Source organism: Erythrolamprus reginae, chromosome 7, assembly GCF_031021105.1.
Source record: "Erythrolamprus reginae isolate rEryReg1 chromosome 7, rEryReg1.hap1, whole genome shotgun sequence".
Taxonomy (NCBI): domain Eukaryota; kingdom Metazoa; phylum Chordata; class Lepidosauria; order Squamata; family Dipsadidae; genus Erythrolamprus; species Erythrolamprus reginae.
In genome coordinates, this window is record NC_091956.1 from 47,686,579 (window position 1) to 47,712,348 (window position 25,770).

General features: G+C 42.2%; 1 long non-coding RNA gene across 1 annotated transcript; it reads right to left on the minus strand.

Annotated features, from left to right (window-relative positions):
- Positions 1–685: 685 nt before the first annotated feature.
- On the minus strand, positions 686–25,770 carry LOC139170361 (uncharacterized). The gene is made up of 3 exons (XR_011559617.1): positions 25,701–25,770; positions 8,073–8,190; positions 686–1,743 (listed from the first exon to the last, which is right to left on the minus strand). It is a non-coding gene; the product is annotated as an uncharacterized lncRNA (long non-coding RNA).

The window sequence follows — 25,770 nt, forward strand, 5'->3', positions numbered from 1 at the left end:
ATACAGAAAGACACAGCGAAAGGAGCCATACCAGGAAACTACAGGCCAATAACATGTTTGCCGACCATGCTCAAATTGCTGACAGGTATCATAGCTGACAGAATTCAGGACTACCTAGAAGAAAATGACATCATGCCAGTGGAGCAAAAGGGCAATAAAAGATGAAGTAGAGGTACGAAAGACCAGCTCCTAATTGATAAAATGATTTCGGAGAACTGTAAGAACAGGAAAACAAACCTATACATGATCTGGATTGACTACAAGAAAGCCTTTGACTCATTGCCACACAGCTGGATCATAAAATGTCTGGAAGTCATTGGAGTCAATGAAAACATCAGGAAATTCATAGAAAAAGCAATGAAATATTGGAAGACTGAGCTTTTTGTTGGGAATGAAAGCTATGGACTGATCAACATCAGAAGGGGCATCTTCCAGGGGGACTCTTTGTCCCCATTGCTATTCATCATCACGATAATCTGGCAATATCTTTAACATCATCACACAACATCACCTATCCAAAGTCCTTGAGAAGGACTCTGTAGGTGGATAAAAATGTCATATGTAGTCTGGCTGTATGACCCACCATAATATTTTGTATATATTGTTTTTTAGCCTTGTACACGGAAGCAACAGTTCCATGTGTTGTAAAATGAACAGCAAGATTGACAATAAATATACAAAAGTACACTTGCAAATAGTGTTATTTATTGTGCATTTGTGGATAGTTCAGAGTAACAATAAATTTAATTAATAGGCTTATTTATTGAAATACACCAGAAATATAAAGAGATACTCCAAGGAAAGCTTCCAGAATTATTGAAGATGAATATTTATGTAGTAAGTTCCCAACCAAGAGAGCACTGTGAGAGATTTAATGTAGAAGCATCACACTTGAGAAGCAGAATAAAAATTATCTTTAATATCTGAAGGGTTAAAAAATCTATTCTAGGCAGCTCAAAGGCAATTTTCTCCTTCCTTTAGAAGAGAAAGCCATTAGCTCTGGGAAAGGGTCACCAGTCCCTTAGGTATATGGTATTTTTGCAGTTTTCTCTTGACAACATGTTTCTACCAGGAACATGTTTGAGTTTGGGTGTATGCCAGTCATTGTTCATTTTGGAATAAATTAGTTTTGAGGCATTGAGATAATCGTCGATTCTCTTTTCAAAGAACAACATATCAATGAGAAAATGATTCCATCCTTCTGAAATTATGATTAAATGCAAATGTATTAAACATCTAAAATTAATCAACAGACTATGTAGCAATACAGAATTTAACAGCTGATAAAACACATCTATAAAAAGTATATAGCAATAAACAGCATAGTTTTCTATTTGAACCTTAAAAGAACCTTTTTTTACCCCAAGCAGAAAATTTTGGGACCTGTAATTCAGCATAGATGAAAATGGTTCATTAAATAGAAAAATGTAAAAGCATCTCTGTTGGATCAAGCTAAAACCTATGTCATCGGTTGGCACAATACAAAGCTAATGGGCCATTAATGGCTCTAGACCACCCATCCCTGAGATTACACTCTTGAAATTCAATAGCAAAATGTAAAAAAAAATCAGTGTTGTGAAGTTTAAAATGCTTTTCAAAAGGAGGTTCAGCACATTTTCTTCTTTTAAAATCCCCTAATGCTTAGTGTTTTGCCTGGTTGCCCATTCTTCTTACATCCACCATGGCCAATTGGATGTCCACAAAAGCTTCAAATGCAAAAGTCTTCTCCAGCTGTCTCAGATCCTAAAAGAACAAGCTGTCATGATTATGTGGCAGTGTTTCTACTTTCTATTGACATATGGCACAATTAATGCCTAAGTGATTATCATGCAATATGCATGTGCTTCCCCCAACATCTATTATTCATTATGTATCAATTTACTCTTGTTTATGTTAATAGTACAGACTAGAATTCAAAAAACTGCTTAGCATTTTGAGAACGTCCCCAAAATCATCAGTTCTTCAGAAAGCCAGTTGTACATTCAGTTTTCAATTACAATTAATTCATGCTAAAAATGCCCAATATGTGATACTTTCTCTGAAATATAGCCTATATGAAGGTCTATTGATATTGGAATAAAGGCTATATTCCAGCCAATAGAGTGAACATTCCATCCATTTTCAAGCAAGTCTGGAATAATATTTTGCAGATTTGAATTCTCCAAGAAAGTTATATAGAATTTTGCCAGGATGTCTATGTGCTCTGTTTTTTTCTGAGAGTTGAAAAAAACAAACTCTGGTAAAACAGAGGTTTCATGAGATCAAATACATAGTTGTTGTATATTTTTTATACATAGGTGATAAAAGAATATGCAAAAATATATTTATTCCCAAGCATAAATTAGGCTTTTGGCAGTATTATAGCAATATCTATAATATTTCTGGAATTGAGGAAGGAAGGGAGGGAGGAAAACGTAGAGTTTGCCAAGATTAGTTTTATTCTATTGTGTATGCTATTTTAGGATGGTTGTTTGAAATCAGAGATGCTTATTGAAGCAATTGCTTTGCAAAAAAAAGAAATTTTCAAATCTGAAGCAAGAGCTCCCTCTGTCTTTATTATGCTACCTTTTCAAATAATTTTAGGAAAACATGAAGAAATAGGTAAATATTCTTTAAAACATTAATATAAATGTCTTATATCCAACTAAATGGCCTAAAGACAAGCACCGTAAAGATACACAGTACAGCTCCATTGAACTTGATGGGAATATTTTTGAATAACAGTTGCTAGTATACCTAACTGCTTGAAGTTGATGAGAGTTCAGAAAGTTCTGGCAAAGTTAAATTTCTAAGGGATCATATCACTATTTTGCACTATATAAAATAATTAATATCAAGTAATTGGAGAACATGCAACAAATAATATGTTTAGGTTTAAATGTAGCAAGAACCACTGGCATCAAGTTGAGAAGATTTTGGAAAATTTCAAGTTGAAAAGATTTGGGGGAAAGATCTTATAGGACTTTGAATCCAATATACAAGCATCTTGAAACACAATCCAGTGAAGTGAGTTGGGCTGAGAGAGAGTGACTGAATTGGTTATCCAACTGACATTTACTCACTTTTCTGGTTTCTAGGCCACACCACCAAACTGTGTCACATTTGTTGATAGTTCACTTATCTCCTACATCATGGGTGTCAAACATCATTCCATCACATGACATATCACAACGTTTCCCCCCTTTGCTAAAATGGAGGTGGGCATTATCAGCACATGATGCATCCTGCCCGCAGGCAGTGAGTTTGACACCCCTGTTCAATATAGTTCCATCTAGCATGTCAAATAGCAGCATGAAGAATTGTTTATTAATCTTTAGTTTGGTAATGCTGCTGAAAATCTTGATCTCTAGTTTTCTTTCTGACGAAGTGCACAAGAAAAGCTAATCCCATTAGCTTTTTCCATTTCTGCATCCCTATCACCTTCACCCATTCCTGTTCTCAAATTAGATTAAGAATCTTGAGTGCTATTAATAATTAATAATAATAATAATTTATTAGACTTGTATGCCGCCCCTCTCCGAAGACTCAGAACGGCTCACAACAAAATATAAAGCGTGAATCTAATATTAAAAACAATTATTTAAAAAAAATTATAAAACAGTCATATCATAAAATTAAAACATACATAAAATGAAACAGCTAAGGGTCAGTTATGTACCCCAAGCCTGGCAGCATAGGTGGGTTTTCAATAATTTGCAAAAGGAAAGGAGGGTGGGGGCAGTAGATTCCAGAGGGCCAGGGCTGACACAGAGAAGGCTCTTCTCCTGGGGCCCACCAGAGGACATTGTTTTGTCGACGGGACCCGGAGAAGGCCAACTCTGTGGGACCTGATTAGTCGCTGGGATTCATGTGGCAGAAGGCGGTCCCAAAGGCATTCTGGTCCAATGCCATGTAGAGCTTTATAGGTCATAACCAACACTTTGAATTGTGACCGGAAACTGATCGGCAGCCAGTGCAGGCCGCAGAGTGTTGATGAGATATGGGCATGATAGCTCTCACGGCCACATTCTGCATGATCTGAAGTTTCCAAACACTTTTCAAAGGTAGCCCCATGTAGAGAACATTACACTAGTCAAACCTCGAGGTGATGAGGGCATGAGTGACCGTGAGCAGTGACTCCCTGTCCAAATAGGGCCGCAACTGGTGCAGCAGGCGAACCTGGGCAAATGCCCTCCTTGCCACAGCCAAAAGATGGTGCTCTAATGTTAGTTGTCACCCAAGTTGCGGACCCTCTCCGAGGGGGTCAATAACTCCCCTCCAGGGTAATGAATAGACAGATGGAATTGTCCTTGGGGGGCAAGACCCACAGCCACTCCATCTTGTCAGGGTTGAGTTTGAACCTGTTGACAGCCATCCAGACCCCAACAGCCTCCAGGCACCAACACTTCACTTCCACCGCTTCACTGACTGGACATGGGGTGGAGATATACAACTATGTATCATCAGCATACTGATGATACCTCAACCCATGCCCTTGGATGATCTCCTCCAGCGGTTTCATGTAGATATTAAATAGCAGGAATGAGAGGACCGACCCCTGAGGCTCCCCACAAGGGAGAGACCTAGAGGTCGACCTCTGACCCCCACCCCACCAACAGCAGCTGCGACCGACCGGAGAGGTAGGAGGAGAACCACTGGAGAACAGTGCCTCTCACTCCCAACCCCTTCAGCCGGCGCAGAAGGATACCATGGTCGATGGTATCGAAAGCTGCTGAGAGGTCAAGAAGCACCAGGACAAAGGACAAGCCCCTGTCCCAGGGCCACCAGAGATCATCCATCAGCGTGACCAAAATGGTTTCTGTACTGTAGCCGGGCCTGAATCCTGACAGTTGAGGGCCTAGATAATCGGCTTCTTCCCAGGACCGCTGGAGCTGGAGCGACACCACCTTCTCGACAACCTTCCCCATAAAGGGGAGGTTGAAGACTGGATGGTAGTTATTAAGCACAGCTGGATTCAGGGAAGGCTTCTTGAGGAGGGGGTGCACAAGTGCCTCCTTGTAGGGAGCCAGAAAGGACCCCCTCCTCAAAGAAGTGCTGACAATCTCCTGGACCCAGCTCCGTTTCACCCCTCTGCTGGCTAAAACCAGCCAAGAGGGACACAGATCCAGTAAACAGGTGGTGGAACTCACAGCTCCAATGGCCTTGTCCACTTTATCAGGTGTCATCAGGTCAACCTCCTCCCAGACAGATGGACAAGGAGAAGCCCCAGTTACCTCGACTGACTCATTGTCAGTCGATAAGTATTACATACTTCTGAGACCTTCACAAGCTAAATATTAACCACTATCATGTTTAAGTCCAAAACATTGGGCCAGTTATTATATGCATCACAATTAGCCTATTAGTTAATAGTTCCACAGAGGTCTTTTCCTTTTTTTGTGCATTGAAGTCCGTATTGATTCCTGGTTACTATCTGGGCTACTCCCTACAGTTTTTTCAGGAGGTACCTTGCCATTGCCTCCTTTACAGGCATACAAGAGAGTAGCTGGTCCAAATTGACCTTGTTCCTAAGGAAGGACTTAAACTTGTAGTCTCCCAGTTCATAGCCCAAGTCCTTAATTACTACACCAACAGTGACCACAGCATGATAAACTTTAGTCTCAATCTAAATCAAACTATGATCCACCAAAATAATATAACACCAAAATTCAATTTCAAAAAAGCAAACTATGAACTCATTGAAGCCCACCTCTCAACATTAAACTGGAAAACTCTATTCACTGAATGCTACACTACTAGTGACCTCTACAACACATTCCTACTCAAAATGAAAATTATTATCAGACTTCATGTACCTCTAACATGTACCACAAACAAAAAAAAATAACCTCCCCATCTCAATAAGAAAATTACAAACAAGAAAAAAATCTCTCTGGAGGAAAAACAAAAAAGGACAAGTTTCCAACTTCAAAAGCCGATATAAAAGCATTTGCAATCAAATAAAAGCAGAATGCCTTAACTACTACAGCAAACAAGAGGAAAACCTTCTACGCACCAAATCTAATTGAGCCTTCCACAACTTTGTCAACAATAAACTCAAAGACTCTAGAACTATCCCACTTCTCAAAGGACCCAACAACAAAGAATACCATGACGATTCATCCAAAGCTAACCTCCTCAACTCTTTCTTTGGCTCTTTCTTTGTTAACAGCAATGGCTCATCCCCCAATTTCATCAATCGCAGCTCAAACTCCCTCAACGACCTAACCCAAGTAGACTTCACTGAAGGCCGAGTTGAAAAAGCATTACATGACCTTAAACCTTCTCTATCAGTCGTACCACACGGTCTATATGCCTACTTCCTAAAAAAGCTCTCTTCTGCCATAGCTGAACCACTAAGCATAATTTTTGAAAAATCCTTCAGTACCAGCACACTTCCTAAGCTATGGTCGAAAGCAATGGTCATCCCCATCTTCAAAAAAGGAGACCCCTCTCTTGTCGATAACTATCACTATGCTACATCCCATGCAAAGTCATGGAATCAATTATAAACAAATCAATTACTCTCCATCTAGAAACTAATAATTTGCTCTCTAACAAACAATTTGGATTCAGAAAAAAACTATCCTGCAATCTGCAACTCTTCCACTGCAAAAATATATGGGCAATTCATCTAGATCAAGGGAAATCTATAGATGCAATTTATATCGACTTCTGCAAATCCTTTGATTCAGTGGACAAACTACTCCTAAAACTCAAATCCTATGGCATCTCAGGATCCCTCCACAGCTGGATTACAGCATTCCTGTCAAACAGATAACAAGTGCTCAAAATAGGACGGACCATATCCACTCCCGTCCCAGTTAAAAGCGGTGTTCCCCAAGGTAGTATATTGGGACCAACGCTCTTCATTCTCTAATCAATGACCTTTGCGATTACATCACAAGCAACTGTGTCCTTTTCTCCGACAATGTAAAACTCTTCAACCCGACTGATAACACAACTACTCTCCAAAAAGACCTAAACTCTGTTTCTGAGTGGTCTAACACATGGCAACTGCAAATCTCAACTAGCAAATGCTCTGTCCTACACATTGGAAAAAAGAATCTGAACTCCAAATATGAACTGAATAATCAAATTATCACAGATAACCCCCACTTGGTTAAAGACCTCAATATACTAATAACAAAAGATTTAAGTGCCAAAGCCCACTGCAACAACATAGCCAACAAGGCTTCAAGAGTTGTAAACCTAATCCTACGTACCTTCTGCTCTGGCAATCTCTCACTACTTACCAGAGCTTACAAAACTTTCGCGAGACCCATCCTCGAATACAGCTCATCTGTTTGGAACCCATATCACATCTCAGACATTAACACCCTTGAAAATGTCCAAAGATACTTCACCAGAAGAGCCCTTCACTCCTCGACTCAAAACAGAATACCCTACGAGACAAGACTTTCAATCCTGGGCCTAGAAAGCTTAGAACTAAGATGCCTTAAACATGATCTAAGTATTGCCGCCCCGAGTCTTCGGAGAGGGGCGGCATACAAATCTAAGTAATAAATAAATAAAATAAATTGCCCACAATATCATATGCTGCAACGTCCTGCCTGTCGGCGACTACTTCAGTTTCAACCACAACAACACAAGAGCACACAACAGATTTAAACTTAATATTAACCGCTCCAAATTTGACTGTAAAAAATATGACTTCAGTAACCGAGTTGTCAAAGCGTGGAACTCATTACCGGACTCCATAGTGTCATCCCCAAACCCCCAACACTTTACCCTTAGATTATCCACGGTTGACCTATCCAGATTCCTAAGAGGTCAGTAAGGGGCGAGTACAAGGGCACTAGATCACCTTCCATCCCCTGTCCTATTGCTCTCCTATATATCCTATACCTTTTTTCTATTAATATATCTCTTCTTCTATTCTTTCATTGATATATTCTATTCCTATATCTTCTCTTCTATTCTTTCTTAGATATATTTTACTATGAGTATATCCTCTATAACCTTCATTATGTATTTTACTATGTGTATACTCACTAAAACCTTCATTGTGTATTGGACAAAATCAATCAATCAATAAATAAAAATAAAATATAAATGAAATGGATGCTTGCCTATAAGGTTTGCTTGGAGAATCGGAGCATGCCAAAGAATTGTCCAAAGTTATTCCAAGGTTTTAGAGTAGGTCAATGTTGTCAGTCAATCCAAAGGACAAATCTACACTTGAAGGTCCTGCATGTCAAATGTTTCCAGAAAAAAGAACAGACAGAGAGCAAATTCTTATATAAGCTGCAACCAGCTGTCACTGATCAGAAGGTTTACTCTTTTTCTTGGCAAGAAGCCTAATAGATCTTTCCTGTTTTGTTTTTCTTTCTACTCATGTGGGTTGGAGATCTTACATCATGTTCTTCTGACTCTTACAGTTGCTCAGGTATTGCCTGTGCTTAATAATTATTGTATGATGTCTCCTGAGGCTGACGTTCTATGAGTTCAGTTGGACCTTCTTTTTCAGCATCAGATTCAGAATCTAAGGGCCATAACAATTACACCTTCTCTCCTTCTTAATGTATGAAATAATAAAACACATATAAATGAAAGACTATATATGTGATTATGGAGAAATACAAACAGTCAAATATGTCCTCCTTTAATGTATTTGTTATAGAGATTTCATATAGCATTAAGAATTAGTACATATAGCATATATTTCAGTAATTCCCAGGTGAACCTGATGTGATTTATATTAAACTCCGAGTCTTCGGAGAAGGGCGGCATACAAATCTAATAAATAATAATAATAATAAACTATTATTAGCAGACAAGTTATAAGAAGATTCTACTTGTGGTAGAGACAACATTAATTGACTGCTTCAACTAATTTTAATTTTGCTCTATTATTTATATTTTAAACTTTAATTTTCTGATCTATGATCATAGTAAGGTTTTGGTTTGATTACTTCAAGAAGAAATACACTGCTCAAAAAAATAAAGAGAACACTTAAACAACACAATATAACTCCAAGTAAATCAAACTTCTGTGAAATTAGGAATTGTTCACTTAGGAAATAACACTGATTGACAATCAATTTCACATGCTGTTGTGCACATTCAATTTTGTACAGAACAAAGTATTCAATCAGAATATTTCATTCATTCAGATCTAGAATGTGTTATTTGAGTGTTCCCTTTATTTTTTTCAGCAGTATATATTATTCTATTAGTTGTATTAGTTATAGTGGGTCTATTCTAAAAAAACAAACTTTCAAAAGAAAACTCCTTATAAATGGAATAGCATAAAGACTGCTTATCAACTCAACTATTCCTTTTTATTTTTTACTGTACAATTAAAAGAAAACTCCTTCCAATTAAACTCAGCTTCTTGGAAGCAAACACTGACATATTTTTTTCCATGCATTCTACTTTTGACTGCAATATGTCCATAGTTCTTATGACTTGGACTTCTTTGCTTTTTAACTCAACAGGTTCCAATGGTCTGATTTTAAAGAAGTTAAGAAAGTTTGATATTTAATTGAACTTTTTGTAGATATTTGTTTTTTAAAAATTATCTGTGATTCTTTTAAACTTTATAATTTAAATTTATAGAGTAATATTGAAGTCCATGAAAAACTATATCATAATCCTGAAAGAAAAAGATGAAAGAAAAAGATGTCAAAATTCTTAAGTTGAAAATATTTCAAAAACCAATTGTAAAGACCACAAGAGCTGGTGCCATGGAAATTATTTAAAATGAAGATTCTTAAATTTACAGAGTTGGGATGGTTTATTTAGGGCATTGAATTTATTCCCTTTTCTGTACATGAATCAAAACAAAATAATTCCCTATAGATTTCCTCTCCAGAGAACAGAAACTGACTCTATTGTCAACCTGTTCTAACACAGAGAATCTGCCTTTCTATAATTTAAGAGCAGTATTCCTTGGTGTCCTAATTGTCTGAATGACTGGACCACATAAAAAGAACTTTATTGTATCTGCTAACTTCATGAATTCAAACTCCAATTTTCTGAAAATAAATTCTGACTTTAGACATGATCTTAATACAATTTTACAATTTTATTACCTCATAAATACCAATAATCTATGCAAACTAAAAGATGTCCACTAGATGAGCCTTCTCTGTCTAGGTTCAATGTTCCCTCTAATTTTTTTCCGGTGTGGGCGGAAAAGTATAGTGTCTGAGCGGCAGTCCCCTTGGGACTGGGCGGCATAGAAGTATAAATAAATAAATAAATAAATAAACAAACAAACAAACAAACAAATAAATAAATCCCTTTTTTTTAATTAAAAGAAATTAATAATAAAACAAACCAAACTCTATTACTATTAAAACTAAAACAACCAGCAAATCCAAAAACATAACTATTAATAAAAACAGGTGAGGGCTGGGGGTTTTTTTCTCTGTTATTATTTAAGTGCTTTTACCATATGCTTTAAATCAAGAGCCACTTCTCTCTCTGTTTCTCTCTCTTTCCTGTCATTCTCTGCCTCAATCATTTTCTCATTTCTCTTTTTTCTCCCCTTTTTTCTATCATTTCTCTCTCCCTCTCTCTTCCTTCCACTCCTCTCTCTCTCTTGCTTTCTTCCTCTCTCTCTCTTCCTTCCTCTCTCCTCTCTCACTCTTTCTTTCTTGCTCTCTCTCTCTCTTCCTTCCTATCTTCTCTTTCTCTCTCTTTCTCTCTCTCTCCCTTCCTTCCTTTCTTTCCTTCTCTCTTCCTTCCACTTTTTTCTCTTTCTCTCTCTCTTTTCCTTCCTTCCCCTCTTCCCCTCCCTCTCCCTCTCTTTCTCCCTCTCTCCCTTTATATTTATCTCTTCCTTCCTTTCTCTCTTCCTCCCTTTCTCTCTCCCTCTCGTTCACTTTTCTCTCCCTTCCTTCCCTCCCTCCCTCCTTCTTTCCTCTCCTCTTTCGCTCCCTTTCTTTCCCTTCTTTCTCTCCATGTCTCTGGCGGGCAGCCGGTTTTGCTGACCGGCACAAGGCTCAAGCCAGCTGCCCGGGAAAGCCAGGAAGGTCCTCCTGCCCCCCCAGCCGAAAACACAACAGAGGTCTGCCGCCACCATCTTGAGCCTCCTGTTGCTCCATGCCGCTCCGTTGTGTTTTCGGGGGGGGGGGGAGTGGCAGGAAAGCCCTGTGCCGGCCAGAAAAGCTGGCTTTCCTGCACCTCTTTCCTGGGCAGGGGGGGGAGGAGGCCACTTTCCCCCCCCCCCAGGAAAGAGGTGCAGGAAAGCAGCATGTTTAAAAGGCACGCTGCTTTCCCAGAAAGCCGGCTTTCCTGGCCGGCACAGGGCTTTCCCGCCGCTCCCCCCTGAAAACACAACAGAGGTCTAGGATGACAGGCGAAGCAGCGTTGAGCAATGGGAGGCTCAAGCAGGCAGCCTCCACGCTTTTCTTTCGGCGGAAGAGGAGGAGAGGGGCCGGATCGGCGGGCGGGGGGCAGTGCCGAGAGACCAGGGGCACCAGGGAGCCGGAGGCACGGCGGGAGGCAGGGGTGGCCATGGTTCCCTTTCCTTCTACTGCCGGTGCCTCCCCCCGCGGGCTGGCAGGGGGATGGGGAGTGCGTACCCGTGGAAAAGGGTGTGTGTGTGTAGGTATTTTGGGGCACGCGCGTGCTGACGCACACAGCTTACGGGGAACGCTGTCTAGGTTACATTGGAATTAGAACGAGTCAGTCCCATACGTTTAGGAGAAATATAACTTATTACCACATGGGGTCTAGAAATGGTAGCAGCATTTATATTCTTATTATGATCAAGAAAGACATTCTCAGTTATCCAGGTCATTTTGTCCCAAAGATGCTTTTCCAAAAAACAACTGGATTTTTATGGGTTTTTTCTTTAAAAACATTTCACTTTGAGATATGCAGTGCAATGCAGTTAGACATGTACAGATCTTTACATTGGGAAAACAAAACAACTGCTTCATAAACAAAGGAGACTCATCACAACAAATTCATCGGGACAGGATTCCATTTGCATTTGAAAGATAAAGACCACTGTTATGAAGTCAACAAAGCTCACATTCTGTACAGAAGTGACCACTGTTTGAAAGACTGGTCAAATAGGCTATCTATGTTAAAATTGGGAGGGATACGACATCACCTACCTCCTGTATATAATACATCCTTTCAGCAGTCCCAAGGTTCCATAACTATTTTGCACTCTGATTCAGTTGACTCTAAATTTAAACCATCAAGTGGTCTCAACGATTCTCAGAAAACTGATGACCAACCTTTAGAGTGATAACAACCAGATTACTGTTAAGGAATATAAACCCTTTCATTTCCCATGAGTTAAGGAGACCTGAAGAAGCTTCTTGGATGACTAGTAAAATGTTTTCAAATAAAAGAAATCAAGAACGTCCAGTTGTCTTTTAGAAAAGCACCTTTGGCACAGGTAAATTGGACACCCTGGCAACACTGTAGTGGGCAATAGCTGTAAGCAAATGAGCACAGCTAAATAAATTACTATAATTGAATAACTCATATTTGCTTTCATCTATCAATTTCCATTTCATTTCTACATAATGAAGACTCTTTAGAGTATGTCAAATCTATTTTCCACTCTTTTCATAATCTTTTGTGCCTATATCTATTAGCATATTTTTAGACTATACACCTGTTTGCCCAATTAAAAATTATCTGATAATGTAATTGTAAATGCTTATCTCCACTTTCTGTCATATTAATGCTTCAACTCCTAACATCAAAATAACGCTATAGAGCACTACACACCAGAACAACTAGACACAAGAGCAGTTTTTTCCCCAAATACCATCACTCTGCTAAACAAATAATTTTCCACAGTGGGTGGAGCTAGTTTCCATGGATGGTTGACCTTGACTGTTAGCCAATCAGGACTGAGTTTGAAAATGCATAAATGTTGCCCTCCATCTTAGATTACTCCTCTTTCAACTCAATCCTAGTCTAAGACATGTACTTTTGCTTCCATTGAATAGTCAAAGAGTTCTTATCTCCATCTGCAAGCTTAATTGTGAGTTTCCTTCCCCCTGTGAGCTCCCCAACAACTCTGATCTTGATTGGGTTGGAGTCAGTCTCAGGTGTCAGCCCAGCTGTCACTCATGCTGCAGGCCCAATATCGTTCTATGTGCCAGCATTCAGGCTGTGAGAGGGGAGGAAGTGGGATGAGGCCTGGCTTGGTGCGAATCACCAAAGGATGCCTTACTGAGGCTGGCTAAATTCTCCTGAGGGGATTGTATCATTGGTTGGGCTACTATGTGTAAAATCCAACCAATGAGGAAGCGGACAGGCTCAGAAATAATCACTCTCACTTTATTATAGAAGTAACAGCAACTCGTGATAACGGTGTAACAACAACAACATGGCTGCACCAGGCAGCTATTTATATCTCCTGCTGCCAGGCTGAGCCAGCCAATCCAGGCTCTGTATTTTCCCGCCCAAGGATAAGGGGCGGGCCACATTTCCCAACTGTCCTCTGGACACAACACCCCTCCCCACCTGGTTTGAGCATACGAAGTCCCCTAAATATGAGGGACACTTGTGTGGTCTTGTGGAACGGCGTGGTTCGGCTCCTGGTAGTGACAGTGGTATTTGGAGAGGTGTCACTGCTCCCTTAGAAGATGGTTGGGAGTTTTCTTCCTCATTTGTTTCCTTAGAGGGATTGCCCTCTATAAGTGTTATGGGTTCCTGGTGTGGAGTTTGCCGTACTGATCTTGGGTCTCGGTTGTCCAGTGATGGGATGTCCACTGGCTGACTCAACAGTGTGGTTCTGGGTGATGGAACAAGTGGTGTGTGTGACACCGGCTTGGCAGGGTTTGGTGTTGAGTGGCAGACCCTCAACAGGTGGCCCAATCTTCCACAGCTGTGACAGGTTGCAGTGCGGAAACAGCATGAGGAGTGAGGGTGCAGATCTCTGCAACTGAGGCAAGGTGGGCACACCAGTCATTGCATAGGCGTGTTCCACTGGTTGCTCCCGTGGGCAGGCATGCAGTGCTGAGAGGTGGTAGCATGGAGACGGGTGACCATTTCCCCCTGTTTGGTGTTGTCAATAGGCAGGCAGGTCGCTGTATGGACGCTTGGCTGCATAGATGGTTGGCTGCGGGATGCGGCATTGTATGTTGGCGGACGAATGAAATGAAATCTCAGTGGCACAGGCATCATCAATGGCGATGGCTAGGGTGAGCTTGGAATGGGCCAGGAGGCGGCGCAGGAGCTGCAGGTCATGCATGCTGTAAACCAATTATTCCAGCAGGGAGCACTCTAGGTCTTCAAAGTCGAAGTCCCGCACAGCATCATGAAAAGCGGCCATGTATTGCGTGATTGACTCACCCTGAGACAAGGCTCAGCATCAAATTTCAGTTTCTATATTTCTATTCTTGTCTGGCTAATGGACAAAGTCAACCCATCCTTGGACACTAGCTCTACCATGTGAGAATGGGCGTATCAGGTGAGTACCAATGCCCATTCCCTCAACACTGTCAAACTATTTACTGCACCACTATTAATCACATCATTCCCATAACCCATTTCCTCCCAGAAATGACTGTATGATTGTAACTTTGTTGCTTGTATCCTTACAATTTATATTGACTGGTTTGTAATATGATTTGATTGCTTATTTGTATCTGGACTATCATTAAGTGTTGTACCTTATGATTCTTGATGAAATTATATTTTCTTTTATATAATGGAGAGCGTATGCACCAAGACAAATTCTTTGTTTGTCCAATCAGACTTGGCCAGTAAAAATTCTATTCTATTCTATTACTCTATATTAAGCCATTTATCACTTTGTAGATCAAATTATAGTATTGAAAATTTAAATAAATATGAATTCAAAGGATGCTACAGTTGTCCTGTGTGATATTATTATTATTATTATTATTATTATTATTATTATTATTATTATTATTATTAATTAGATTTGTATGCCGCCCCTCTCTAGAGGCTTGGAGCAGCTCACAACAGCAAAACACAGTACAAATCTAATGATTAAAACACAGTTAAAACCCTTAATATAAAATACATCCCATACAAACCATACATAAAACAGAACGGCCCAGGGGAATCAATTTCCCTATGCCTGATGGCAGAGGTGGGTTTTAAGGAGTTTGCCAAAGGCAAGGAGGGTGGGGGCAATCCTGATCTCTGGGGGGAGTTGATTCCAGAGGATTGGGGCCGCCACAGAGAAGGCTCTTCCCCTGGGTCGTGCCAGACAACATTGTTTCATTGACGGGACCCGGAGAAGGTCAACTCTGTGGGACCTAATTGGTCACTAGGATTTGTGCAGCAGAAGGCGGTCCTGGAGGTATTCGGGTCCGATGCCATGAAGGGCTTTATAAGTCATAACCAACACTTTGAATTGTGACCGGAAACTGATCGGCAACCAATGCAGACTGCAGAGTGTTGGTGTGACATGGGCATATCTGGAAAGCCCATGATTGCTCTCGCAGCTGCATTCTGCACGATCTGAAGTAGGTAGCCCCATGTAGAGAGCATTACAGTAGTCGAACCTCGAGGTGATGAGGGAATGAGTGACTGTGAGCAGTGACTCCCGGTCCAGGTAGGGCTGCAACTGGTGCACCCCCCTCACCACAGCTAAAAGATGGTCCTCTAATGTTAGCTGTGGATCGAGGAGCACACCCAAGTTGCATACCCTCTCCAAGGGGGTTGGTAATTCCCCCCCAGGGTAATGGACAGATAGATGGAATTGTCCTTGGGAGGCAAAACCCACAGCTACTCCGTCTTATCAGGGTTGAGTTTGAGTTTGTTGACACCTTAACAGCCTCCAGGCACCGGCACAGCACTTCCACTGCTTCATTGACTGGACATGGGGTGGAGATGTACAGCTGGATATCATCAGCATACTGATGATACCTCACCCCATGCCCTTGGATGATCTCGCCCAGTATGAAGGAGAAACATAGGGATTACATGCTCACTGCCAGTTATCACACCAAATCATAGTTTAAAAATAATGATAATTACTTCAAACTCCTAGGTTCATCCAGCTTTCATTTTAATCCATTATAGCATATGAAAACATAACCAAGCAAAATTTCACATTTGTAATAGGCAGACAAAAATTAAGCCTGCAGTTTATATTAAATCACATGCCAATTAAATTAATAAAGCAGACAGTTTGCTTCACACATTTCTTTCTTCAGAAAATGTGTAAATCACCAACTGTCTCAATTCCCAATCCCGGAGATTCTTTGAAAAACAGTTTTATGTTCATTAAATGACTGACTTAACTCAGTTAGCCCTAGTGGAAGAGTTTTTAAATCCTATGAACAAATATATGAAAAAAAAAATCTCAATGAATTTTGCTAATCTATGATATTTTGATCATATATAAATGTGGCTGATATAGAAAGTAAATTAAATGTATTTGCATGAATTAAAATCTCAATCAGTTAAAATGCCTACAATTGTTCAGATAAAAATACTTATGAGTTTAAGATATAAATAATTATAATAGTTGGTCAGAGAATGATGTTATTAGGAAAAATAAGTGTATTACAAAATATACCTGTGTGCAGTATTTTTCAATAATGACAAATATCTCATTCATGTCATATTTAATGCATATTTTTCTGTTCTGTGTCTTAGGATGAAGAACAAAATGTTTACTGCTGTTACATTGACTGATGACTACAACAAATAAACAAAGCAGAATATTCCATATTTTTTCCTTACATTTATAACAGTTTGTAATTTATACTTCTAGTATTTTTGAACCCTATTTTTAGTTGCTTGGAGTCAGTTGCCTGAATGGCCCCTTTCAAAGTACTGCATTTTCAATTTTATATAATTATTAAATAAAAACATTTCAACATATTGTCTTTTCAGTTAAAATAATTAACATAAGAACTTAAGACAGGACAAATATTGCACACATCAGCTCTTATTTATTTCATTGAGGCTTAAGCAATTTGGATCATAGCCCCTGTATCCCACTGTGATTTAGTTTTCTGATGGATTTCATTGGAATTCATAGAATTTCTATATTTTGGAGGGCTGCCAAGTTTTCTAAAGAGTGAGCTGACATAAAATTAATTGAGCAATTGCACTGATTAACAAGGCAGTTGTGTTTCTTGATAATTCCTTTCCAATTTAAATGTGTTTATTAACCAAATCTATTTTGCTCATAACTGCCTCACAAATATATGCACTGAACAGTTATAGCAGATACCCAACAACTATACGATTTGAAATGAAAAAGAACAGTTTTATCGTTGTTTAGGAATACAAGGCCACTGAAGTAAAATTCCTAGTTGCCTTGAAAGAAAGCCACAGAATCATAATGTTGGGAAGACCAGTTAGGCTAATTCTCCACTCAGTGAACTAATCTAGATTAAAGCGTCTAAGACAGATGGCTCTGTAGTCTTTACTTGAATGCATCAAATGAAAGGATCCCATTATCTCTCTGAATAACACTGTCCATATATCACAGGGGTCCCCAAACTTTTTGCACAGGGGGCCAGTTCACTGTCCCTCAGACTGTTGGAGGGCCGGACTATAAAAAAAACCTATGCACACTGCACATACCTTATTTAAAGTAAAAAAAATGGGAACATATACAATATTTAAAATAAAGAAGTACAGTAGAACCTCGACATACGAGCTGCTCTATATACGAGCATTTCGAGATGCGAGCTAGGAGGGGAGAGATATTTTTGTTCTACTTACGAGCCCACATTCGGGGTACGAGCGTTCCTTCCGCCGCCGCCAGGCTCCGCCCAGCTGTCATTTTGTAGAGAAGCAAGAAGCGGAGGAAGAGCTGGATGCTGGCGGCGGCGGAGGAAGGCAAATGCGGCTTGGAAGCTGGGAGGGGGCGGAATATGGGAGGAGAGAGGCAGCCTCCACGCTTTCCTTTCGGAGGAAGAGCTAAATGGCCAAAGACGTTCCGCCCCCCTCCCAGCTTCCAAGCCACATTCGCCTTCCTCCGCCGCCGCCAGCCGGAGCGAGCTGTTGGGCTGCGCGTGGCGGGAGAAGCCCGGACAACGCCGGAGCGCTGGGCAGCACTACTGCCGCCGCCGCGGGGAGAGGCGGGCATGTGGGCTGGCGGCATTGGGCTTGGTGGAAAGTCCGGGGGCAGCTCCAGCGACTCTCCTCCCGTGGCTGCTGTTGAGGCGGCAGCGGCGTCCGGCTCCGGCGCGCGGCTCTCTCTCCATTCTTCTCTTTCCCCCTCTCGGGCTCCGAATGCGGCGGGCGGCGGGAAGAGGAAACGAGGCAGTCCCGGATCGCTTGCTTCCCCATCCAGAAAGCCGGCTGCCTGGGAAGCAAGCGATCCGGGACTGCCTCGTTTCCTCTTCCCGCTGCCCGCCGCATTCGGAGCCCGAGAGGGGGAAAGAGAAGAATGGAGAGAGAGCTGCGCGCCGGAGCTGGACGCCGCTGCCACCTCAACAGCAGCCACGGGAGGGGAATCGCAATCACACCGACACACGCGCGCGACTCCCCTCCCGTGGCTGCTGTTGAGGCGGCAGCGGCGTCTGGCTCCGGCGCGCGGCTCTCTCTCCATTCTTCTCTTTCCCCCTCTCGGGCTCCGAATGCAGCGGGCGGCGGGAAGAGGAAACGAGGCAGTCCCGGATCGCTTGCTTCCCCGTCCAGAAAGCCGGCTGTCTGGGAAGCAAGCGATCCGGGACTGCCTCGTTTCCTCTTCCCGCCGCCCACCGCATTCGGAGCCCGAGAGGGGGAAAGAGAAGAATGGAGAGAGAACTGCGCGCCGGAGCCGGACGCCGCTGCCGCCTCAACAGCAGCCACGGGAGGGGAATCGCAATCACACCGACACACATGCGTGACTCCCCTCCCGTGGCTGCTGTTGAGGCGGCAGCGGCGTCTGGCTCCGGCGCGCGGCTCTCTCTCCATTCTTCTCTTTTCCCCTCTCGGGCTCCGAACGCTCCTGTCCTGGCTAAATCGTGTGGCAGCAAACATGCTTTGGGGGTTTGGCTGGGGAGGAGGGAGTTAGGAAGGTGCAAAGCATGTTTGCTCCCACGGGGAAGGGAAAAGGCGGCGGCTTAAGCCCTTCCATGTGCTTCGGAAGCCGCTGACGCACCCCTCTGATGATGCGATGCTTTTCCGGGCAGCCGGCTTGCTGGTCGGAGAAGCGAGCGATCCGGGAGTCCAGGAGGGGGAGAGAAAGAGAAAGAGAGAGGGGGGAGAGAGAGAAAGAGAGGGATAGAAAGAGAGAGAGAGTGAGAGATGCTCAGTGAGCCTTTCTTTGAAGTTGCCTTTCTTTCTTGCTTTCTTTCTTGCTCTTTTTCTTTCTCTCTTTTACCTTCCCTTCCTCTATTTCTTCTTTTCTTTCTCCTTCCCACCTTCTACCCTCCCTCCCTCCCTTCACTCATTCCTCTCTTACTCTCCCCTTTCATAAGTTCCAGGGATCGATCGTGAAGTAGAAAGAGAGGGAGAGATCTGGATCCCCCCCTCCCCCGACCGTGTGCGTGTTTTGCAATCTGAGGCTACGGCGTATTTTCAGAACTGGGTTAGCTTGCGCGAGGGTGGCCGGCCGCACGTGATGGAAAAAGGTCTGGGAAGGCTTTGAATCTATGAGGAGGGAAGGAGAGCGTAGTTAGGATTCTCGAATAGGCACCTCTGATTGGGTTTAATTTGATAGATTGATAGATTAAGCCCTCTGCCCTCTCCAAACGCATCTGGCTAACGGGGCGATTACCTCCCGGCTTCTTACACCCGCCGGAGTTCGGGATGGGGTGGGACGGAGGGACCGGTATGAAGCGAGTGACCTATTCCAGGACTGCAGAGGCATTTCGCCCCCCCCCCAGACTGTCTCGTCTTAAGGTTTTAAGGGGAGACTTTTTATTTCTCTTTCATTCTCTTTCTTTCTTTCTTTCTTGCTCTCTTTCTTTCTCTCTTTTACCTTCCCTTCCTCTATTTCTTCTTTTCTTTCTCCTTCCTACCTTCTTCCCTCCCTCCCTTCCTTCAGTCCTTCCTCTCTTACTCTCCCCTTTCATAAGTTTCCTTGCTTCCTTCCTCTGTTCCTGTCCCTTCCCCCTTTCTTTCTTTCTTTCTTTCTTTCTTGCTCTTTTTCTTTCTCTCTTTTACCTTCCCTTCCTCTATTTCTTCTTTTCTTTCTCCTTCCCACCTTCTTCCCTCCCTCCCTCCCTTCACTCATTCCTCTCTTACTCTCCCCTTTCATAAGTTTCCTTGCTTCCTTCCTCTGTTCCTGTCCCTTCCCCTTTCTTTCTTTCTTTCTTTCTTGCTCTTTTTCTTTCTCTCTTTTACCTTCCCTTCCTCTATTTCTTCTTTTCTTTCTCCTTCCCACCTTCTTCCCTCCCTCCCTCCCTTCACTCATTCCTCTCTTACTCTCCCCTTTCATAAGTTTCCTTGCTTCCTTCCTCTGTTCCTGTCCCTTCCCTCTTTCCTTCCTTCCTTCCCACCCTCCGTCCATTCATTCACCCATTCCTCTCTTGATTGCTTAAAGCCAGTCTCTGGTGCAAAAAGGGTTGGGGACCTCTGTCCTACAGGATTGGGTGGCAGAGAAGTTGAACATATGTAAATTTAAAAGTTTAAGAAAGTTTACAAGTTAAGTGAAAGAAACTTCATTATTCATTTATATGTACATGTACATTTCTTCATTAAAAACATGTCTTTCTGCATAATTTAGACTAACTTTGTGAGTTTTTTGAGGGCTGGAACCAATTAAAATTATTTACATTAATTCCTATGGGGAAAAGTCATTCGAGATAAGAGCTGCTCGACTTAAGAGCCCAGGTCCGGAACGAATTAAACTCGTATCTCGAGGTACCACTGTAATAAAGTAATAAAGTAATTTATATTATATTAACAAGTAAATTTAAACTTAAATCAACAAACTCCCTCCATTTCTCCTTCCTTCCTTCCCTCCCTCCTTCCTCTCCACTTCTCTCTTCCTTCTCTGTTTTTTTCCTTCTCTCTCATTTGTTTCATTTTCCTATCCCTCGTTCTTTCCCTCCATCATTTTATCATTTTTCTCTTCCTCTTTCTCTCTCTCTCTCTTTCCATCTCTTCCTCTTCCTTTCTCTCTCCCTCTCTATCTCTCCCTCTCTCTCTCTTTCTTTCTCTGTCCCTCTCTCTCTCTCTTTCTCTCTCTTTCTTTCTTTCTCTCTTTCTTTCTCTCTCTTTTCTCTCTCTCTCTTTTTCTCTTACTCACTCTCTTTCTATCTCTCCCTCTTTGTATCTCTCCCTCTTTCTCTCTCCCTCTCTATCTCTCTTTCTTTCTTTCTCTCTCTCTCCCTTTCTATCTCTTTCTTTCTCTCTCACTCTCTTTCTCTCTTTCTTTCCTTCTCTCTCATTCACTCTCTCTCTCTTGCTTTCTTTCTCTCCCTCTTTCTTTCTCTCTTTCTCTCTCCCTCTCTCTCTATCGCTCCCTCTTTCTTTCTTTCTCTCTCCCTTTCTATCTCTCCCTTTTCCTTTCTCTCTCCCTCTTTCACTCTCTCCCTTTCTATCTCTCTCTCTCTCTCTTTCTTTCTTTCTCTCTCCCTCTCTCTCTCTCTCTTGCTTTCTTTCTCTCTCTCACTCTTTCTTTCTCTACCTCTTTCTTTCTCCCTCTCCCTCTCTATCTCTCCCTCTTTCTTTTTATCTCCCTCTTTGTATCTGTCACTCTCTCTCCCTCTCCCTCTATCTCTCCATTTCTTTCTTTCTTTCTCCCTCTTTCTTTCCCATTCTATCTCTCCCTTTTTCTCTCCCTTTCTATCTCTCTCTTTCTTTCTTTCTTTCTTTCTTTCTTTCTTTCCCCCTCTCTCTTTCTATCTCGATCGCTTTCTTTCTCTTCCTTTCTTTCTCTCTCTCCCTCTCTATCTCTTCCTTCCTTTCTTTCTCTCTCCCTCTTTGTATCTCTCACTTTCTCTCTCCCTCTCTCCCTCTTTCTTTCTCCCTCTTTCTCTCTCCCCCTTTCTATCTCTCCCTCTTCCTTTCTCTCTCCCTCTTTCTCTCTCCCTTTCTATCTCTCTCTTTCTTTCTCCCTCCCCCTCTCTCTTTCTCTCTCACTTTCTTTCTCTCCCTCTTTCTTTCTCTTCCTCTCTATCTCTCTCTTTCTTTTTCTCTCTTTCTCTCTCTCTTTCTTTCTCTCTGTCCCCCCTCTCTCTTACTTTCTCTCTCTCTCTCTTCTCTCTTTCTCTCTTTCTCTCACTCTCTTTCTATCTTTCCCTCTTTGTATCTCTCCCTCTTTCTCTATATCTCTCCCTCTTTCTTTCTTTTTCCCTCCCCCCTCTCCTGTCTCTCTCTCTCTCCAATTACAGGTAGTCCCTGGGTTTCATTGTCCCCGACTTATGATGTTTCGTCATTGCAATGATCCGGGGACAGCAGTGGAGCTTGGAGGCTGCAGCAATGCTGCGCCGAGAAAGTCCCACTGTTGGTCCCTTAAAGCCACCACCGCCTCCATTCAGGTGAAGGGATCTCTGTGGTGGGCAGCCTCACGCAACCCACCGTCTCCATTCGGAATGGACCCGCCACCTCCATTCGGGCGAAGGGATCTCCACGGTGGGCGGCAGCAGCTTCAAGGGACCAACACCCGCCACCGCTGCCTCCATTCGGGCTTCAGCCTCTGAGGCCACCTACCATGGAAATCCCTTTGCCCGAATGGAGGCGGCGGTAGCAGTGGCGGCCTTGGAGGCTGCAGCAACACAGCGCCGAGAAGGACCAGCTGTTGGTCCTTTGAAGTTGCTGCTCCCACCTCCATTTGAGCAAAGGAATCTTTGTGGTGGTGGCAGCAGCTTCAAAGGACTGACAGCCAGTCCTTCTCAGGGCTGCAACCTCCAAGGCCACCCACTGCGGAGATCCCTTCACCCGAATGGAGGCGGCGGTGGCGGTGGCAGCCTTGGAGGTTGCAGCAACGCAGTGCCGAGAAGGACCGGCTGCTGGTCCTTTGAAGCCGCTGCTGCCTCCCACCATGGAGATCCCTTCGCCCAAATGGAGGTGGCGGTGGTGACTTCAAGGGACCAACAGCCGGTCTTTCTCGGCATTGCATTGCTGCAGCCTCCAAGGCCGCCGCGACCACCGCCACCTCCATTTGAGCTGCAGCCTCCGAGACTGCCCATCACGGAGATCCCTTTGCTCGAACGGAGGCAGCGGTGGTGGCGATGGAGGCTGCAGCAATGCAGCACCGAGAAGGACTGGCTGTTGGTCCTTTGAAGTCGCTGCTGCCACCTCCATTTGGGCAAAGGGATCAAGGCTTCAAGAGACCAACAGCCGGTCCTTCTCGGCGCTGCATTGCTGCAGCCTCCGAGGCCCCCACCGAGGAGATCCCTTTGCCTGAACGGAGGCATCAGCAGCAGTGGTGCCCTCGGAGGCTGCAGCAACACCGAGAAGGACCAGCTGTTGGTCCCTTGAAGCCGCTGCCGCCTCCATTCAGGTGAATTCGGGGGGTTCTTGAATCTCCCGTCCACTCACTGCGGAGGAGGAGGTGTGGAGGAGGGGGAGGAGGAGGTGGAGAGCCAAGGGGTGGAGAGGAAAGTGGCCCTGCAATTGGCCCCTTTCTTTCTCGCCTTTAGGGAAAGGAACTGTTGCTGCTCTGCCATAGGGCAGCAACAGTTTCTCTCTCTAAAGGTGGCAAAGAAAGGGATCAATTGCAGGCCCGCTTTCCTCCCTGCCCCTTGGCTCTCCACATCCTCCTTGCTCAGCAAGAGACCGCGGTGAGTGGATAGGAGATTCAGGAGCTTATTATATCTATTGATAAAATCTTGTGCGCTGCTGCGGGCTGGATAAATACCCTCAGCAGGCCGCATCCATCCCGCGGGCTGTAGTTTGAGGACCTGCTCTTTCAGGTCTCTTATAATACATACTCAAGTAACACCAGTTATAAAAGACTAGTATTAATGGATTTTTTCAAATCAAATCACATATACAATATCATAGAAATTTTGAGAATATAGAATTCCCTCATGTGCTGCCTCCTCCAACAAATATAGTTTTGTTGGGTTCACCTACACAGATGTTTAAGCTTAATACAAATAAAAAGGCCCTACTTGAACAAGTTTGTGTACTGCTGTTAATGATATAAAATTGTTCACTTTAAAAATTAATATAAGTGATGGTTACAACATTATGAATAAAATTCTAATAAATGCGTTTGGAAAGTTTTAGCCTTGCAATTCAGAGATGGATCAAGATGTGATTATGGTTTCAGAAGTTTTTAGCTACTGAAGACAGCATAAATATCAGAATATTGTAAATATTAATAATAGGTTGTAAAGCTTATTTTAATTAGGTCCTAAGTAATAATGAACACTTATAAAGCAACCAACATAAATTTTCCACTCAAGACATTTCATAAGGAAGCTTCCCCTTTATAAAACATGGATCTGACAGAATCAGTTCAAATGTGCATCTATAAATTCATATATAAAAAATTAATTGCACCAAATCTTTTATCTCTCAGTCATATTATCCCTTTAGTTCTATAGATCATCTCCAAAAGTAATGCCATTTCCCCTTTAAAATTATATCTGTCTGCCATATCTTGAGCAGAATACTCATCTGTAAACAAAATGGTGATTCATTATTGAAGCTGAAGGGCATCGTTTTACCTAGATGTAAATTTATCATTTTTAATGCCTCACAGCTTGATGTCTGAAAATCTCATCAAGTACTGGGAAAGCTTCCTTGACATAGATTAATGACCCTAACAATTAACTTAATAAAGGAAATGAACCAGCAAGTGCAGGTTGGAATTGGGTATAGGAAACTGTGGGCCAAAAGTGATCCCTAATGTGAATAAAAATTTAAAAGAGTTATATGCAGGATGTCATTTCATTTGCTTTGTAGAAAATGATGACTTAGAGAATACTATGCTCATGTTAAGATTATATTTTCCTTAGTATATTCATATTTGGGATACAACTCCATCTCTAAACTCTTGTTTCTAAAATTGCTAGAAATGTTACACAAGCCCATCAGTTCTCCATTTAAAATGGAAACATAATTTCAGATATTATTCAGCTGAGTGAGAAATAAATACTGATACCAAACCATACAACTCCAGAACTGATTATGGGGTACCACAAAGCTCTAGTTTGGAAGAGCTCCAAGAGCCAGGCCTGAAGAAAAATTATCCATTTCCCATAATCCTCTTTTTCTTAAAAAAAAAATCCCATTGATGGTTACTTGAAAGATCATAATAGCTAAAGTGAAAGGCACATTGGTATCATAATTCCCAAACTAAAATCTGAATGTTTGCTTGTTTTTATAGCAATGGATAGTAATGATTATAGTCCCTCATTCGCAAGTTGAATCACAAATAGTTGCTACTATCCTAGCTGAACTTTTGGGTACAATTTTCCAAGTATCATTTCGAATTAGTTCTCTGTTCTATGATCATCAGCTATAGCTATACCAATTTTAAAAAAGGTTTATCTTAGTTCAGTTGAAAATTATAGACCAAACTCTTTGTGTTATGTTACATCCAAAGTTATGGAATCAATTATAAATCAATCCGTTTACCACTTTGAGACAAACAATTTGCTATCTGATAAACAGTTTGGCTTTAGGAAAAACTCATTCTGTAACCTACAACTTTTGCACCGTAAAAACAAGTAAGTAAATCTATCCCCCACCTCCACTTTCAACAATCTAGAGAGGTCAGAACAGGTCCTTCCAAACAGCCAACAATTTTTACAACCAAGGAGTCCAGTTACAGCTACAGCTGATATGGAGGCTGAGGAAGACTAAAAAAAGATCAACAAACTAATTCAGAATGTGGAGAGCTTACAGTGGGAGAACAAAACAGAGTTTATGGCAAAACAATGCCTACTCACAGCGCAAATAGTTGTTTCAATATTTGAGCAACTGATAACCATTCAACATGATGTAGAGACAATGAAAAAG